Source organism: Tamandua tetradactyla, chromosome 25 (assembly GCF_023851605.1).
Source record: "Tamandua tetradactyla isolate mTamTet1 chromosome 25, mTamTet1.pri, whole genome shotgun sequence".
Classification (NCBI taxonomy): Eukaryota; Metazoa; Chordata; class Mammalia; order Pilosa; family Myrmecophagidae; genus Tamandua; species Tamandua tetradactyla.
The window spans coordinates 13,619,798-13,637,005 of record NC_135351.1 but is presented as its reverse complement, the minus strand read 5'-3'; the positions used below and the strand labels follow the sequence as shown (position 1 = coordinate 13,637,005).

The window sequence follows — 17,208 nt, the reverse complement described above, 5'->3', positions numbered from 1 at the left end:
GATAAGACATGCCTTAGGGCTGGGAGGGTGACTTTTTCTGACTCCATATGGAGAGGACATGGGATCCTGCTCTTGGTACCAGACCTTGCTCTATGTGTCTCTTCTTTGGGGTTCTTATTTGTATTCTTTTAGTATAAAAAGTTATAATCATAGATGTAATACTTTCAGTGAGTTCTGAGAGTTGTTCTACCCAATTATTGAACCCAAGTACCGGAAACCTCCATATTTGTAGCCAGTTGGTCAGAAGTGTGGGTAGCCCGGGCCCCCAAACTTGGAACTGGTGTCTGAAGGACCATCTTGTAGAAGACGGCCCAAAATCTGTGGGATCTGGCCTAATTCTGGGTTAAATCGGAATTGAATTGGATTAAGTTACTGATTATTTGTGGTTGGTATCAGAAAGCATTGTGGAAATTGGTAAAAGTTTTTGCAAAAACTGCACAGGCACATATTGCAAATTGAGAGGTTTTTTTTTTTTTTTTTTAATTGTTGTTGTTTGTACTATTTTCTTCAATATAGCTTGTAATTTGGGAGTAAATACCAGTGTGAGTCCGTGGGGATTTCACTCTGATTTAGGGCTCTCTCTCGAATCCTCAGTTCTAGGCATTCTACAATAAGTGGGTACGTCCCCAACTCCAATTTATTAGCAAACATGCTTGAAGATTCATAGAGTTGCTTAAAGTGTTAAGTCACTGGGTCCATAGATGCACATATTTCGACAATAGTGGCCTGTAAATGAACAAGACATCAGGAGAAACAAAGTAAAACAATAACCAAGCCAAAAACATCTTCCATTACTGTGTAAGAAGGCATTTTGGATTCTCTGGACTCTGAAATAAGTGCTGATTGTATAAGATATGCTCTGGGTTCATGTCACAATAAAAAAGTCATTGCTGCAAATTAATCTATCAACCACATTTGTTTCCAAAGGTAGTGGATGGATCTGAAATAGAATTTTATAGGAGAATTCAGGTTTCAAGGAAAGAAATTATAGAGATTTGTAGCACTAACTCCTTCAATATATATTCAATTCATTAACTCCATTCATTCATTTATTGAATTCAATTTATTCAATAAATATTATTAGTATGAGACACTTCAGATTTATAAGATCAATCAGGCATCTGATCAGACCTGGAGGGGCTCATAGACTAACGGAGAGAGAGATGCCCAAACTACTAAAAGATAGTTATAATATGTGCTCCAGAGACATAAGAGTACTGTGGGAGTTATACTGATGTCAAGGTATAGAAAAAAAAATCTCTGTATGGGGTAGTAATTTTCCTTTTTCTCTTTTTTTCTCAAATTGTACCTTTAGTTTCACCTCACCGTTTTGATATAGCCAGTAAGCAAGGGTGTGGATGACCCAGGGCATATTATGGGGCACTTTCTTAAAATCATCAGTGACTTCATTATTTGACACAGAAGACACCACTATTGTTATGCTTCATGTATAGATGGAAGTTTAGGAAATAAATGACTTATTTCTCCTTCTCCCCGTGAGTCGGTAGTCAATAAATCCTTCTCAAGGAAACTGCTCCTCCTCTTATCTTCTCACTAGGGACCCCCTCTAACCAAGCTAGACCTAAAAGCCACAACTTCTTACTTCCAACCTTTACTGTTTTTTTCAATCTCTCTTCCTCTTTTAGCTGCTAACCTACCCTTTTGGGAAAACTGAGACTCGAAGGGCTCATGGGCTCTGACCATATGATGGTTAGGGAACATGGCTCAGGATTGGTTGGGGCAGGTCTGGAGAGGGAAACTGGTGCTCTTGTTCCCCAAAGGGACCCTGTGCCTATGAAGAAAGCAAGGAAGAATCATAAGCAGTGACATGGTATGGTTAGGTTTATTTACTTATTTATTGCATGGGCAGGCACCAGGAACCAAAAGATTTATGGTTTTAAAAGAGCATTTTTGTAAATGCAATAGTGCAAAGGAAGAGTTTAAAGGATAAATAATGGTTTTAGGTGATGACAAAATGAATTCATAAAGCACAAATAAAAGGATGAGGGGAGTGACTGCAACAAGGGGTTGGTTGAGCCAGATTGGAGAAAGGGGAAAAGATGGTAAGGCAGAGGAATTTTCATCAGACAGCAAATATAGGGTAATACAAATGTTTAAGGTTTAGAGGGAATATCAGCTAGCGCACGTGAGAGAAAAACACTGGATTGATTTTGCTTCTTGATAAAATTAAGTCAGGAAAGAGACTTAGGCACATTAACATTTCCACAAACTCCAGTGTGGCTGTGGTAGGTTGAATTTTGAACCCAAACAAACACACTTTCTTTGTTGAGTCATCCCTGTGGGGGAACCCATTGTAAATAGCACCTTTTGAAAATGTTATTTTTCATTAAGCTGTGGCATTTCGAACCGGGGTGGACCTTAATCTGGGCAAGAGAAGACCAATCAGGAGAAGCTAGAAGTTGGCAGAAGCTGGAATTGCAGAGAAAGGAGAGGATATTTCCATGTGACAGGAAGTTGAGATGCAAAGCAAGGAACCTCAAGGATTGCTGGGAGCCTGCACCAGAATGCAACAGACTCCAGGAGAAAGGAAGCCTTACTGATCTCTTGATAGTGGACTTCTAGTCTCAAAACTGTGAACCAAAAGATGCTTATTGTTTAAGCCAACCTGCTGCATGGTATTTGTCATAGCAGCTTGGAAAACTAAGACAGTGGCCCATCTCTACATTCCAAGTGGAAATTTTGTATGGAGAGATATGACATGTGTTGTGCCTTCTAGGAAGCAGGCAGTGCTCTGGCCCAGAGCATAGTTTCCCGAACTATGATCTTTGGAATCTTAGAATTAGGAGAAAGAAATGAAAAAGATGGTCCATTGTGTTGGTTTGAAGCTGTATGTACCCCCACAAAACATGTTCTTAAACCTATTCCATTCTTGTGAGTGTGAGCCCATTGTAAGTAGGACCTTTTGATGAGGTTACTTTAGTTAAGGTGTAGCCCAGCTCAGTAAGATGGGTCTTAATTCTATTACTGGAGTCCTTTATAAGAGAATGAAATTCAGACAGAGAGTGAGCCATGGGAAGCAAGAAGCTGACCATCAAAAGAACCAGAAGAGAAGGGAGAGACCAGGAGATGCTGCCGTGTGCCTTGCCATCTGACAAGCTAAAGACCAAAAGCTGTCAGCTGCTGGTCCCAGAGTGCCAGAGTCTTGGGAGAGAAAGCACTGCCTTGAGGATGCCTGGATTTGGAATTTTTCCCTGTCTCAAAACATGAGTGAATAAATTTCCATATTTAAGAAAATACATTTCATGGTATTTTCTTGAGCAACGTAGGATTCTAAAACAACCAACAAAAAAGAGGGTGGTGGTTCTTTGGTCTAATAAATTCAAAAAATACTGTAATCACTCCCCGTATGAGCCTCTGAAAGCCTCTGAAAATTTCTGCATTATTTCTCAGCATTTCCCGAATGGACTGGATGATGGAATCCCTCTACCTATCACAGCTGCTAACATTTGCAGGGCCTGGTGTTCTACTTCAGTACACTGAAAGGGCTAGTCCAGTCAGCAACAGGACAAAGGCAGAAGTCGAGAGTATTTGGAAATTCTCATAGCAATCTGACATTGCTATCACATCCAAGCAGCAGTTTATTTTTCTAGTAATTCATTTTCAGTGCATCTAATAGAACCATTAGTCCATGACTGTGATGGTTAATTTTGTGTGTCAACTTGGCTGGGTTATGATATGCAGTTGTTTGGTCAAACACTGGCCTCCTTGTTCCTGTGAAGGTTTTTCATAGCTGGGGATTAGCACCTACATTAAGTTGACTTTGAGCAATAGGAGATTACCCTAGATAACCTGGTGGCTCTTATCCAGTCATTTTAAGAGCAAGGAACTCAGGGTTCCAGAAGAAAAGAATCCTGCCCCAGGACTCCAATATCATCATCTGCCCTCAGAATTTCCAGCATGCTGACTATCCCCTATGGATCCTTATTTGACAGCCCCATAATCTCGTGAGCCAACTTTTTAGACTAAATTTCTTCACATATACCCATGCATGTGTGCACACATACATGCCTTCTTTATTTTATTTTATTTTATTTTTTAATTTTTTAAATTTATTTTTTATTTGTGATACATAACCACATACAAACACAAACATTCTTATCTTTTATTTTTTACTATTCGTTGTTTTCTTTTTTTTCCTTTTTATTCACATACCTTCCTTTATGTTTCTCTGGAGAGTGCTGCCTGATAAAATGACTCACCGGAAAGAAAAACCTGGCCTTTTACCACAAATGGTTTAAGGAGCACTATTTAAAAGAGCAATGGCCTAGAGAGATTATTCTCCCAGATGTTTGGATTTCCTGAATTCGAAATACATATTTTTAAGGATTGGTGGGATCTATATATATAATGGCCAACTTTTTGTTTTACCATTAAATGACTTGCATCAGCTGTTCCCATCATTTCATTTTCAAACATGGTGTCTTAATATACAAACAGAGAAGGAAAGACTTTCTTTCAAATGAAGGACAGTCCTTTAAACTTAAGAAATATAGCTTTAGGAAAAACCTATTACATTGTTCCTTTTTCTTCTCATCTTGCCAAGGACCAAAGACTTTGTCACACAGTAGCATTGTCCATTGTCTTTTGAGCTTTGGAAGCCACCTACAGAAAAATAAGTTATTGGCCTTTGGCATAAGTCCAGGGAGAAAGGGGAAGAGAGGAGGGGCTCTCCATAAATTGTTGCTGTTGAGGTGACTGAGGAAAAAATCCCCAGCTGTGGTTCACAAACAGAATCATTTTAGTGCCTGGGTGTACGTTCAAGGATGATGCATGAGCTAAGAAGAAGAGAAGGTATGCCAAAGAATTTTGTAAACTATCCCACATGAAAGAAATATGTACGTAAGTAGGGAAGACTCACCAAATTTTAGCATTTATAGTGCTTTCCTAGGACTTCAAGGACTTTCCAGGCTTTATCTAGATATTACTGCAGAAAACAGATTTAGGGGGAAGGCTGGTCATAATGACAACTCCTAGATCTGAAGTTGGAACGGTTGTATTCCATTGCTGAGTCTACCTTTTGAGGGTAAATCACAGACTTGTCATTTGGTCTTTCAGTATCCCAATTTCCATGTTTATAAAATGAAGACAAGGATAATTTCCAAGGGTTCTTAGAAATTTAGAAAATTCTAAATCTGTAGGATGAAATAACTACTGCAAATTCACTGGAATGTATTCAGAGCTACTAATTCTTCACTCAGGCGCAATCATTATAGCCAAACCCTGTTATTCTAAATGCTCTCTCAGTCATTGTCTTTATTCTAATGATGATAATGTAGTTCCCATGGAAAACAGTGAGATAGGAAGGGTTACCATGGCAGTCCTTAGGAATATTTTCCTGGAAAATCCACTTCACGGCTCTAAGACTCATGTCTGAGATTCCTTGGGCCATGCATCCAGGAACCCTGCAGAATTAATGAGGAGAAAGGCAGAAGTAACAAGTTGAACCTTGTACAAATGTGGTTCCTCATGACCTGCAAATTTGCACGCTTGTCCCCTTTGCTCAGTTTGACTCCCTATGTGCTCTTTTATTCTTTACAAAAACAAGACCAGAACCACTCTCTGTTTCTCATCATTAATATTTTACTTAATGAGATATTAAAATTGAATACATTGGAGATTTGATATTTAATTTTAATGTGAATTAGAGTTTTAAAAATAAATATATTTAATATCTATTTAAAACACGGTAGCCACCTGAATTTCTTATAAGACAATACAGGAAAATTTTTACCAATGTCAAGGATTCTCAAAGGTTAGCATGCATCAGAATCACTTGGAGGGCTCAGGGGATACGTAGGTAGCTTCCATCTCCCAGCATGCCCCCACCCCTCAGGGTTTCTCATTCTGTAGGTCTGTTGGAACCTGAGCTGTGCATTTCTAGCAAGTTTCAAGGTGGTGCTGATGCTACTCCAGGGACCATATTTTGTGAACCATTGACCTATGGGAAACTATCGCTTGGCAGTGTTCTTGTGATACATGCCCCTGGTCCTCTCTTAATAAGTGATGGAGACGGTGGGTTACTACAGGAAGTTTCCACAATTCAGTGTATTTTGTAGAGGGTCATCCCATCATTTCCCTCACTGGAAACACTCCATCAAGACACAGAAAGAGGTGGGGAGATTTGGTCCCATGGAGTTTCCATTTAAGTATAAAGTTCCACTGCCACCTCACCATCTCTTTTTCCTCTCTTGGTATTTCCCCTGTGGTAACAGCTGTGAAGTCCCTCTCCTGTTCTTTAATAAATGACCTATTTATGGCATTTGGGCAATCTTCTCTGAAGACGGTCCTCTCTTACTGACTTGAAATTTTCATCTTTGTATTGAGAAAGAACATTAAATCTTTTTTGGTCTCATACATTGACAATTTCCCTTTTTGACATTTTGCCTTTTTTATTTCATTGTGGTAACATACACCACAACATGTTCCATTTTAACCACTTTCAGGTATGCAGTTCAATAGTATTAATTACATTCACAACGTTGTACTACCACAACTACCACCCTTTACCAAAACTTCTATCACCCCCAATAGAAACTGTATCCATTAAGCATCAATTTCCCATTCTCCAAAGCTCCACCTGACCCCTACCCCACCCCTGGTAACTTCTGGTCTACTTTCTGTCTCTATGAATTTGCATATTCTTGTTATTTCACATAAGTGGGAGTCATACAGTACTTGTACTTTTATATGTGGCATTGTTCATTCAACATGGTGTCTTTGAGGTTCATTTGTAGCATGTCTCAGAGGGTCATTCCTTTTTATGGCTGAGTAATTTTCCGTGGCATGTTTATATCAGACTTTCTTTATTCCTTCATCTGTTGATGGGCAGTTGGGTTGCTTCCCTCTTTTAGCTATTGTGAATAATGCTGCTTTGAACATTGGAGTACCTCACCTTGACTTTTATCTTGAACATTTCTTGTTCTATTTATTTATATATAATTTATGCTAATGGATATTTTCCCATTTTATTTCCTGATGCTAATTATAAGAAAATTACTGAATGTAAAAAATTTTAGTCTGTATTTGGCCAACTTCAGTAGCTTCTGGTTATTTCCAAATAACCATCTTTTTAGAAAGTTACATAAAGAAGAGAAAAATAAGTGATTATTGAGGGTCCAGGTAATTCACAGGCTGCCCAGCCCCCATGCACAATCCTAAGACAATAAGTCTGTCAGCCTTTGCCTCTGCTGAAAAGTAAGTTTTCAGTGGACTCTTCAAAGAAGCTGAAAATTCTGGTGTCTTGTGAGAGTTCATTAGTCTTAAAGACTAGAAGGAAGGCTAATCAGAGAACATTCCTATATTTAGTCCCAGCATTATACCACTATCTGTGAAATAGTTATGGGTATTTCTGAAAGATAGCTAGACTAGATTGCCCACAGGTTTAGGAAAATACAATTTGTGTTTTGTAGGTTCCTGTTACAGCTTATGGGCGACCTCACGAGAATGGAAGGCCCTCAATTGCACCAGCTGAGCTTCATAGACTACCAGAATGTTTCTGATTTCTAGACCATGGGTAACAAGAAAGAGGGGGCTTATAAGCATGGGATCCTGACCCCTTCCCCTGAGCAGGAACATCAGGGGCCCTTTAGCCATTTCCCTACCCAGTGAAGAACAGAAATTTGGGACACAACTTTAGGAAAGAAAAATTTCAGGAAAAAAAAAACTAGAAACATCTAATTTTATGACGCGAAGCTCTCAAAGGAAAGATGGCTCCAAAGGGATGGGAGGCTCTAAAAACAAGAATCAGACAACATGGTCATAAGTAACTCTGATGAAGAAAAATGAGAAGTATCTAATGAAACATATACCCAGAGGATACTTGATGATGTCTGTTCTAGAACAATTGATACAGAGGGACACACAAGTACAAATGAATTGCATGAAGTGATACGAGTGTTATGGAAGCATGTTTTAGTCCTGCATGAGCTAAGTTTTGCAAAAATTACAAAGAAAAACAGAAAGGGTTTCTTCAGGTATGTTAGGGACAAGGAGAGAAAAAAAGGAGTAGATTAACTTTAAAAAGCTTAATATTAGGGCACTTAAAAGTTTTGCTGAGGAGGGCAGGACAAGATGGTGGTGTAGAAAGGTGTGGGATTTAGTTCATCCTCTAGGGCAGCTACTAAATAGCCGGGAACAGTCAGGAAGAACTATTAGGTGGACTTCCTTGACCAAATGCACATCATGCGCCAGCTTGGAACAGAGGTGGAAGGGCCGAGGTCACAGGACAGAACTGTAAGTAAATGCTTCCACGCAGAGAAGGCTGTTGCATGCACACCTGCAGGCATGGCAGGCTGTCTTGGAGTCTCGTGGTTTTGATTTGCATTTCCCTGATAGCCAGTCAAGTTGAGCATCTTTTCAGGTGCCTTTTAAAAGCCATTTTTATTTCCTCTTCTGAGAAGTGTCTGTTTGTCTTTTGCCCATTTTTTAATTGGCTATTTGTCTTTTTGTCATTGAGTTGAAGAATCTCTTTATGTACTCTGGATACTAAATGCTTATCTGATATGTTGTTTCCAAATATTGTCTCCCATTGCATAGGCTGGCTTTTTACTTTCCTACTTGAATAGCCATTATCTAAAAAGCAGAAGATGACAAGTGCTGGAGAGGATGTGGAGAAAGGGGCACACTTATCCACTGTTGGTGGGAATGTAAAATGGTACATTTTTGGCAGTTTGGGGGTTCCTCAGGAAGCTAAGTAGAGAATTATCCAGCAATCCCACTACTAGGTATACATTCAGAGGAACTGATGACAAGAACAAAAATGGACATTTGCATACCAAAATTTATAGCAGCGTGATTTATGATTGCCAAGAGATGGAAACAGCCCAAATGTCCATCAATGGATAAGTGGCTAAACAAGCTGTGGTGTATACATACAATGGAATATTACGTAGCTATAAAACAGAATAAAGTCACAAAGCATGTAACAATGTAGATGAATCTTGAGGACATTGTGCTGAGTGAAATTAGCCAGAAACAAAAGAACAAATATAGTCTGTTCTCACTAATATGAACTAACATTAATGTGAACTTTGAGAGTTGAAGTTAAGAACACAGGTTATCAGGAAATAGAAATAGAGGTGGGGAAATTGGTGCTTAGGGAATACAGATTATGCAATAGGACTGATTGTAAAAATTCAGAAGTGTATAGCACAATACTACCTAATTGTAGTCCAATAATGTTAGTACACTGAATGAAGCTGGATGTAAGTATGGTTTAGGTAAAAGGGCTGGTGATGCTTCTGAAATCAAAAGGAAAGATAGAGGATAAAAATTGAAATGGTATAATTTAAGAATGCCTGGAGTGGGCAATGATGGTGATTAAATGTACAAATATAAAAACGTTTTTGCATGAAGGAGAAAAAATGTCAACATTGCAAGGTGTTGAAAATGGGTGGTATACAGGAAAAAGTACAATCAATGCAAACTAGGGTCTATAGTCAATAGTAACATTGTAATATGCTTCCACTGAATGTAACAAAGGGGATTATGCCAAAACTAAATGTCAGCAGGCAGGGGCCATGGGGGAAGGGTATGGATTCTTTGTGTAAGTAAAGGAAATATCTTCATATAGGTTATGATGGCAAGGGCGTGTCTATTTACTTAGGTTACATTGTAAGATGTGTGAGTAAAACTGTTTAAAAATGAACAGAGAAAAACAAGTACTAGAGAAAATGCAGAGAAAGAGATGTACCTATTCACTGTCAGTAGGGAAACCGAGAGGTGCAGCCCCTTGTAGGGCAGTGTGGTGGTTCCATAGGAGGCTAGGTATGGGTTTGCCAAATGATCCTGCAGCCTCGTTGCTCAGTATATACCTGATGAACTATGATGACACAAATAGACATTTGTACACTGGTGTTTATGATGGCAGTGTTTGCAATTGGCAATGAATGAAGGTGGCTTAAGGGTACAATGACTGAGGGATGGAAATGCAAACTGTGGTCCACAGAATGGACTACTGAGCAGCTGCAAGAAGAAATGAAGTTGTGAGGCATGTAACTAGGTGAAGGAACCTTAAGGAGAGTATGTTGAATGAAATGCCATATTCAAAAAGACAAATATTATCATGCCTTGCTCATGTGGTCTAACTATAATAAACAAACTCAGAAAATTGAAGTCAAGAGCCTGGGTTATCAGGTTGGGGTCTATTGTGGAGGGTTCTAGATCATAAACCTTACAGCAGTCACTTGCATTCAGGAGTTTTAACTGTTATTTCTAAATTCCAAGATACTGAGCTATTTGTGTATAATCTGGTCATTCCCTGAAACTTCAGGTATTTATATGATACCTGAGACTGCGTTAGAGCTCTGAAGCTATGAAACTTAGCTTTACCCCATATAACAACTGTTTAAAAAGTTGAAAAAGTGATCAGACTTCGACTAGAGATATAAAGGAAGATGATCTGGATAGGACTAAGGTAAATCTGAATACAAGGTAAAAGATGATATGGTCTATATTTTAAAACTACAACTTCTGTGTGAGACCAAAGGTAGAGATGTTTATTGGATGCAGAATTTATATTTTGGTTAGCATATTATCTAATTTATCTTGTATGGTCAGTTGAACACCATAATTACATGGAATCTTGAGTAGGGCATGAGACCTTGTTAGTTTGTACAGGTTAGTGTGAAGCCCTGACATATCCCAGAGTAATTTTGGCAGAAAATAAAAAAGTAGTTGCAAAATCCCCCTTGGGGGGGGTGGGGAGAAAGGTTGAAATATTAAACTTCCCCATTTGGGGAATTTCTGATATTCTTGCAAGCAATGGGGATAACCAATTCAATAAGCTAAGCCCTTAATCTTGGGGTTTGCCTCTATGAAACTTGTTCTTGTAAAAGGGAAGCTAAGCCCACTTATAATTATACCTAAGAGTCACCCCTAGAGAACCTCTTCTATTACTCAGGTGTGGCCTCTCTCTCTAAGCCAACTGGGCAGGTGAACTCATTCACTGTCCTCTCCCCTACGTGGGACATGAATCCTAGGAGTGTAACTCTCCCTGGCAACATGGGACAGGACTCCTAGGATGGGCTGGGACCTGGCTGGCATCCTGGGATTGAGAAAGCCTTTTTAATCAAAAAAAGGGGATGAGAGAAATGAGACTGAAGTCCAGTGGCTGATAGATTTCTGAGTAGAGTGGTTTTTCCTGGAGATTATTTTTATGCTTTATATAGATATCTCTTTTTAGTTTATGGTGTATTGGAGTGGCTAGAGGAAGGTACCTGAAACAAACTGTGTTTTAGTAGCCTTGATTCTTGAAGATGAATGTATAACTATGTAGCTTTTACAGTGTGACCATGTGATTGTGAAAACCCTCTGTCTGATGCTTCTTTTATCCAGAGTATGGACAGATGAATTAAAAAATTAAGGTAAAATAAATAATAGGGGGGTTAAAGGGTAAAAAATGGGTAGATTGAAATGCTAGTGGTCAATGCAAGGGAGAGGTAAGTGGCATGGGATGTATGAGTTGTTTTTTTTTTATTTCTTTTTTCTGGAGTGATGCAAATATTCTAACAATGATCATGGTGATTCACAGTGTTGTCCTAACCTCACCACCATTATAGAAATTTCCTATCACCCCAAACTGAACCCTATCCCCATTAAACAATAATTCCCCATTACCCCTCTCATCCTACTTGTGCCTGATACTCTTTATAAAAATGCATCTATTCTGGATACCTCATTAAATAGAATCTTACAATATGAATGAGAACTTCTGGATTCCCGATTCCATTCCATTGATTTATGCATCTACCTTTATCCCAATTTCATATTGTCTCAATTACTATAGCTTTCCAATATGTTTTGAATTCAGAAAGTGTGATTACTGTCCACTTACTATTTCCTGATAACCTATGCTCTTGAATTCCACTCTCAAAGTTTGCTCATTTCAGTTAGTCTATATTAGTGAGGCCATACAATATTTGTCCTTTTGTTTCTGGCTCATTGCACTCAACATAATGTCCTCAAGGTTCATTCACCTAATTGCATGCCTCATGACTTCATTTCTTCCTGCAGCTGCTCAATATTGAATCGTATATGTACATAACAGTTTGTGTTTCCATTCATCATTTCATGTACCCTTAGATCACTTCCATCCATTGCAAACTGTGAACAATGCCACTACAAACACCAAAGTGCAAATGTCTATTTGTGTCCCTGCTTTCAGTTCTTCCTAGTGCAGACAGTTCTATTCACACCGTACAATTCAAAGTATAAAATCAGTGGCTCCTGGTATAATCACATAGTTCTGCATTCAGCACCTTCCACAAAGAAAGAAGAAGGAAAAGGAGAAACTACAATAAAAACCCCATACTCTTGATTTCCTTTCGGATTTTCAAGGTTGTTATATGGAAATAGCATTGATTTTTTGTGTATTGATTCTGTACCCACCTGCCCACCCCACCCCATCCCACCCACCCTGTTTATTTTGCTGAATTCATTAGCTCAAGTAGCTTTCTTGTAGATTCTTTGGGATTTTCTCTATACATGCTCACGTCATTTGCAAATAGGGAACGTTTTACGTCTTCGGTTCCAATTTGAATGCTTTTTCTTGCCTAATTGCTCTGTATATACTTCCTGTACAGTGTTGAATAGCAGTGATGATAGCAGGCATCTGGCCTTATTCCTGCTCTTAGGTGCAAAACTTTTAGTCTTTACTATTGAGTACGATGCTAGCCATGGTTTTTTTCATTTATTCCCTATATCATGTTGAGAAAGTTCCTTTCTATTCATATTTTTCTTAGTGTTTTTATCAAGGAGGGGGGCTGAATTTTGTCAAATGCTTTTTCTGCATCAATTGAGGTGATCATGTGGTTTTTTTTTCTTTCATTCTACTAATGTGGTATATTACATTAATTGATTTTCTTTTGTTGACCTATGTATTAGTTTGTTAAATGCTGCCAGATCACAATGTACCAGAAATGGAATGGCTTTTAAAAAGGAAATTTATTAAATTGCAAGTTCACACTTCTAAGGCTATAAAAATGTCCAAAATAATGCACTCAGGGAAGGAGACCTTGGCTCAAGAAGGCCAAGATGGGTCTGGGACACCTCTGTCAGCTAGGAAGGCACGTGGCTGGCCTCCACTGGTCCCTTGCTCCTGGGCTTTCAGCCTCTGTTCCCTGTGGTTTCCTCTCTAAGCATCTGTGGGCCTTCACTTAGCTCCTCTCAAACACAACTCTGGATTCTGGCTTGTTTAGCATCTCCATGGGAAGGTATGTGATGACATCAGCTGAGCTTTGCCTGTGTCTAGGCATCTACTCTGTCAGCACTTCAAGCATCACCAAACATCCATGTCTCTGTCAGTTTTGAAGCAACTGTTCCCCAAGTGTCTACATTGGCTCCGAGCTTTCTCCAAAATGTTTCCTCTTTTAAAGGACTCCACTAAACTAATTAAGACCCAGTCTGAATGGGCAGAGTCACATCTCCATCTAACTAAAAGGCCACACCCAAAACAGGGCGCATTCCATCTCTGTGGAGATAATCTAATAAAAAGGGTTTCCACCCTACTATATTGAATCAGGATTAAAAGGCATGGCTTTTCTGGGGGTATCCAACACTTTCAAACCAGCACAAACTATCCTTGCATTCCTGAAATAAATCCCAGTTGATCTTGGTGCATAATCCTTTTGATATTCTGTTGGATTGAACTTGCTAGTGTTTGTTGAGATTTTTTTTTTTTTTGCATCAGTTTTCATGAAGGATATTGGTGTACAGTTTTCTTTTTCTGTATTATCTTTATCTGGCTTTGGTATTAGGGCAATGTTGATCTCATAGAATGAGTTGAGAAGTGTTCTACCATCTTCATTTTGGGGGGGAAGTTTGAGCAGTATAGGTGTTAATTCTACCTTGTTTGGTAAAAATTTTCCAGTGAAGCCATCTGGTCATCATCTTTTCTTTCGGGGGAGGTTTTTTAAATTTGCATATCAATTCCATTTGATGGAATTGATGTCCCAAATAGGCAAATATCAAGAGACAGAAAGTAGATTAATGATTGCCTAGGGCTTGACTGCTAAAAGGTACAGAGTTTCTTTTTGGGGTGATGAAAATGTTCTACAATTAGATAGTGGTGATGGTTTAAAAACTCTGTGAATGTACTCTTTAAATGGATGAATTGTAGGGCATGTAAATTATATCTTAATAAAATCATTAGAAAAAGAAAAAGCACAGCTAAAGCCTAGAGCTTTCCAATATCTATTTGGTTCCTTGTTTGAGGGGGATAAGTAACTGTTCAAAGGTTTGGGGTGGTCAAGACAGCCTTGTAGTGAATATGTATCATGTTTTCTGATCACCCACAATCTGAACCATCTTCCCATGCTTGGGAAACTCCCCATCATAAATCTAGATGGATGAGAGTCCACCTTGGGGGAGTTTTTTGATTATTGATTCAATATGCTTGTTATTGGTCTGTTGAGATGTCTTTCTTTTTTGAGCCAGTGTGTTTCTAGGAATTTGTCTATTTCATCTAGGTTATCTAGTCATATGGTTGTTAATACTATCCTCTTTAATCCTTTTGATTTCTGTGAGGTCAGTTGTAATGTCATCGCCTTCACTTCTGATTCTAGTAATTTGTACCCTCTTTTTTTCTTTGTCATTCTGGCTAAAGATTTGTCAATTTCATTAATCTTTTCAAAGAGCCAACTTTTGGTTTCGCAGATTCTATTATTTTATATTCTCTATTTCATTTATTTTTACTATATTATTCTTCCTTCTGCTTACTTTGGATTTTGTGGTCTCTTTTTCTCTATCTTCCAGGTGTGAGGTTAGGTCCTTGTTTTGAGATCCTTTTTTTTTAAATGCAAGCATATAGAGCTATAAATTTCCTTCTCAGCACTGCCTTTGCTGCTTCCTTTAAGTTTTGTGTGTTGTATTTTCATTTTCATTCACTTCAGGATATGTCCTAACTTCCCTAGTGATTTCTTTTTTGACCCAGTGTATGTTTAAGCATTCATTGTTCTATGTCTGGATATTTGTGAATTTTACAGTTCTTTTCTTATTGATCTCTAGCTCCATTCCATTGTGGTTATAAACAATATCTTGTGTGATTTTAATCTTTTTAAATGTATTGGGATTTATTTTCTGACAACATATAGAATGATTCATGTGTACTTGAGAAGACTATGTACTCTGCTGTAGTTGGATGAAGTTGTATATAGTTGTTCTATGTATGTCTATTAGGTCACATTGGTTTATAGTATTGTTCAGTCCTTACTTCCTTATTTTCTCCTGTCTAGATGCTCTGCCCATTGTTTAAAGTGGAGTATTTAAGTCCTCTACTATTAATATAGAACACGTATTTCTCTCTTCCAATGTGTTGGTTTACTTCATATGTTTTGGTGCTCTGTCTTGAAGTGCATGAATGTACAATAATTAAATCTTCTTGCTAAATAGACCCTTTAATCAATAATTTCTTTGTCCCTTTGACTAGTATTTTTTACTTAAGGTCCATTTTATATACTATTACTAGACCCACCCCCATTCTCTCTCTTTTTTAAAATAAAGTTTATTAGAGAAGTTGAAGATTTACAGAAAAATCATGTAGAAAATAGAGTTCCCATTTACCCCCTCCATTATTAACAACAGAAATTAGTGTACTAAGTTTGTTACAATTGATGCAAAGATATTATTATAATTGTACTACTAACTATAGTCCATAGTTTACTTGAGGTTCATGGTGCTGTACAGACCTATGCTTTTAAAATTTTTATTCTAATAACAAATATACAACGTAAAATTTAGCCTTTAACCAAGTTCAAATAAATATTTGGGCTGATAATTGTATTCACAAACCGCCACTATCTTTTTGAATACTCTTTGCTTGGAATATTTTTCCATTCTTTCACTTTCAGTCTGCTTGTACCTCTTAATTTAAGGTGATGCTCTTGTAAACAGAAAATGCGCACTCTTTTAAAAATCCATTCTGCTGATCTCTTCCTTTTGACTGGAGAGTTTTACCCATTTACATTTAAATTAACTACTGATAATATGGAACTTTCTTTCGCTATTTTACTCTTTGTTTTTTTGGTTGCATACCTTTTTTCAACAATTTTTTTATTGACAAACCTTCACATACATGCATTCTATACATTGTGTACAATCAATGGGTCACAATATCATCACATAGTTATGTATTTATCACCATGACCATTTTTCAGAACATTTGCATCACTCCAGAAAAAGAAATAAAAATAAAAAACTGGGCAGGCCACGGTGGCTCAGCAGGCAAGGACGCTTGCCTGCCATGCCAGAGGACCCGGGTTCGATTCCCGGTGCCTGCCCATGTAAAAACAGTAAAAAAATAAAAATAAAAAACTCATACACACCAAATCCCTTACCCCTCCCTCTCATTGACCACTGTTATTTCCATCTACCCAATTTATTTTACCCGTTATCCTCCTATTATTTATTTATTTTTATCCATATTTTTTTTTATTCATCTATCCATACAGTGGATAAAAGCAGCATCAGACACAAGGTTTTCACAATCACACACTCACATTCTAAAAGCTGTATAGTGATACAATTGTCTTCAAGAACCAAGGCTATTGGAACACAGCTCAGCAGCATCAGGTACTTCCCTGCAGCCACTCCAATACACCATAAACTAAAAAGGGATATTTCTATAATGCATAAGAACAATGTCCAGGATAACCTCTCAACTCTGTTTGAAATGTCTCAGCCACTGACATTTTGTTTTGTTTCATTTCTCTCTTCCCCTCTTTGGTTAAGAAGCCTTTCTCAATCTCTTGATTCTGGGTCCCTGATCACCCCGGGAAGTTCTGTCCTACATTGCCAGGGAGATTTACACCCCTAGGGGTCATGTCCTAAGTCAGGGGGGAGGGCAGTGAGTTTACCTGCAGAGTTGGCTTAGAGAGACAGGCCATATCTGAGTGACAAAAGAGTTCTCGGGGGGGGGGGGGTGACTCTTAAGTCTAATTGTAAGTAGGCTTAGCATATTTTTTGCAGGAATAAGTTTCATAGGGGTAAACCCCAAGAAAAAGGGCTTAGCCTATTAATTTAGTTGTTCCCATTGCTTGAGAGAATATCAGAAATTCTCCAAATGGGGAGGTTGAATATTTCCTCCTTTCTCCCCAGTCCCCCAAGAAGACTTTGCAAATACGTCTTTATTCACTGCCTGAATTACTATGGGATATATTGGGGCATCACACTAACCTGGACAAATGAACAAAT

General features: G+C 38.2%; 1 long non-coding RNA gene across 2 annotated transcripts in view; it reads right to left on the bottom strand.

The window, feature by feature from the left end:
* Positions 1 to 469: 469 nt before the first annotated feature.
* LOC143669347 (uncharacterized) overlaps positions 470 to 17,208 on the bottom strand; it is a 32,944-nt gene continuing 16,205 nt past the window's right edge. Inside the window, exons 3-4 of one of the 2 annotated variants that reach the window (XR_013168868.1) lie at positions 5,332 to 5,423; positions 470 to 726 (exon numbers count right to left, since the gene is read on the bottom strand). This is a non-coding gene — a long non-coding RNA (uncharacterized LOC143669347). Of the gene's footprint in view, positions 727 to 5,259; positions 5,424 to 17,208 lie in introns of those variants that run through there. The other variant, XR_013168867.1, reaches the window with a different exon arrangement.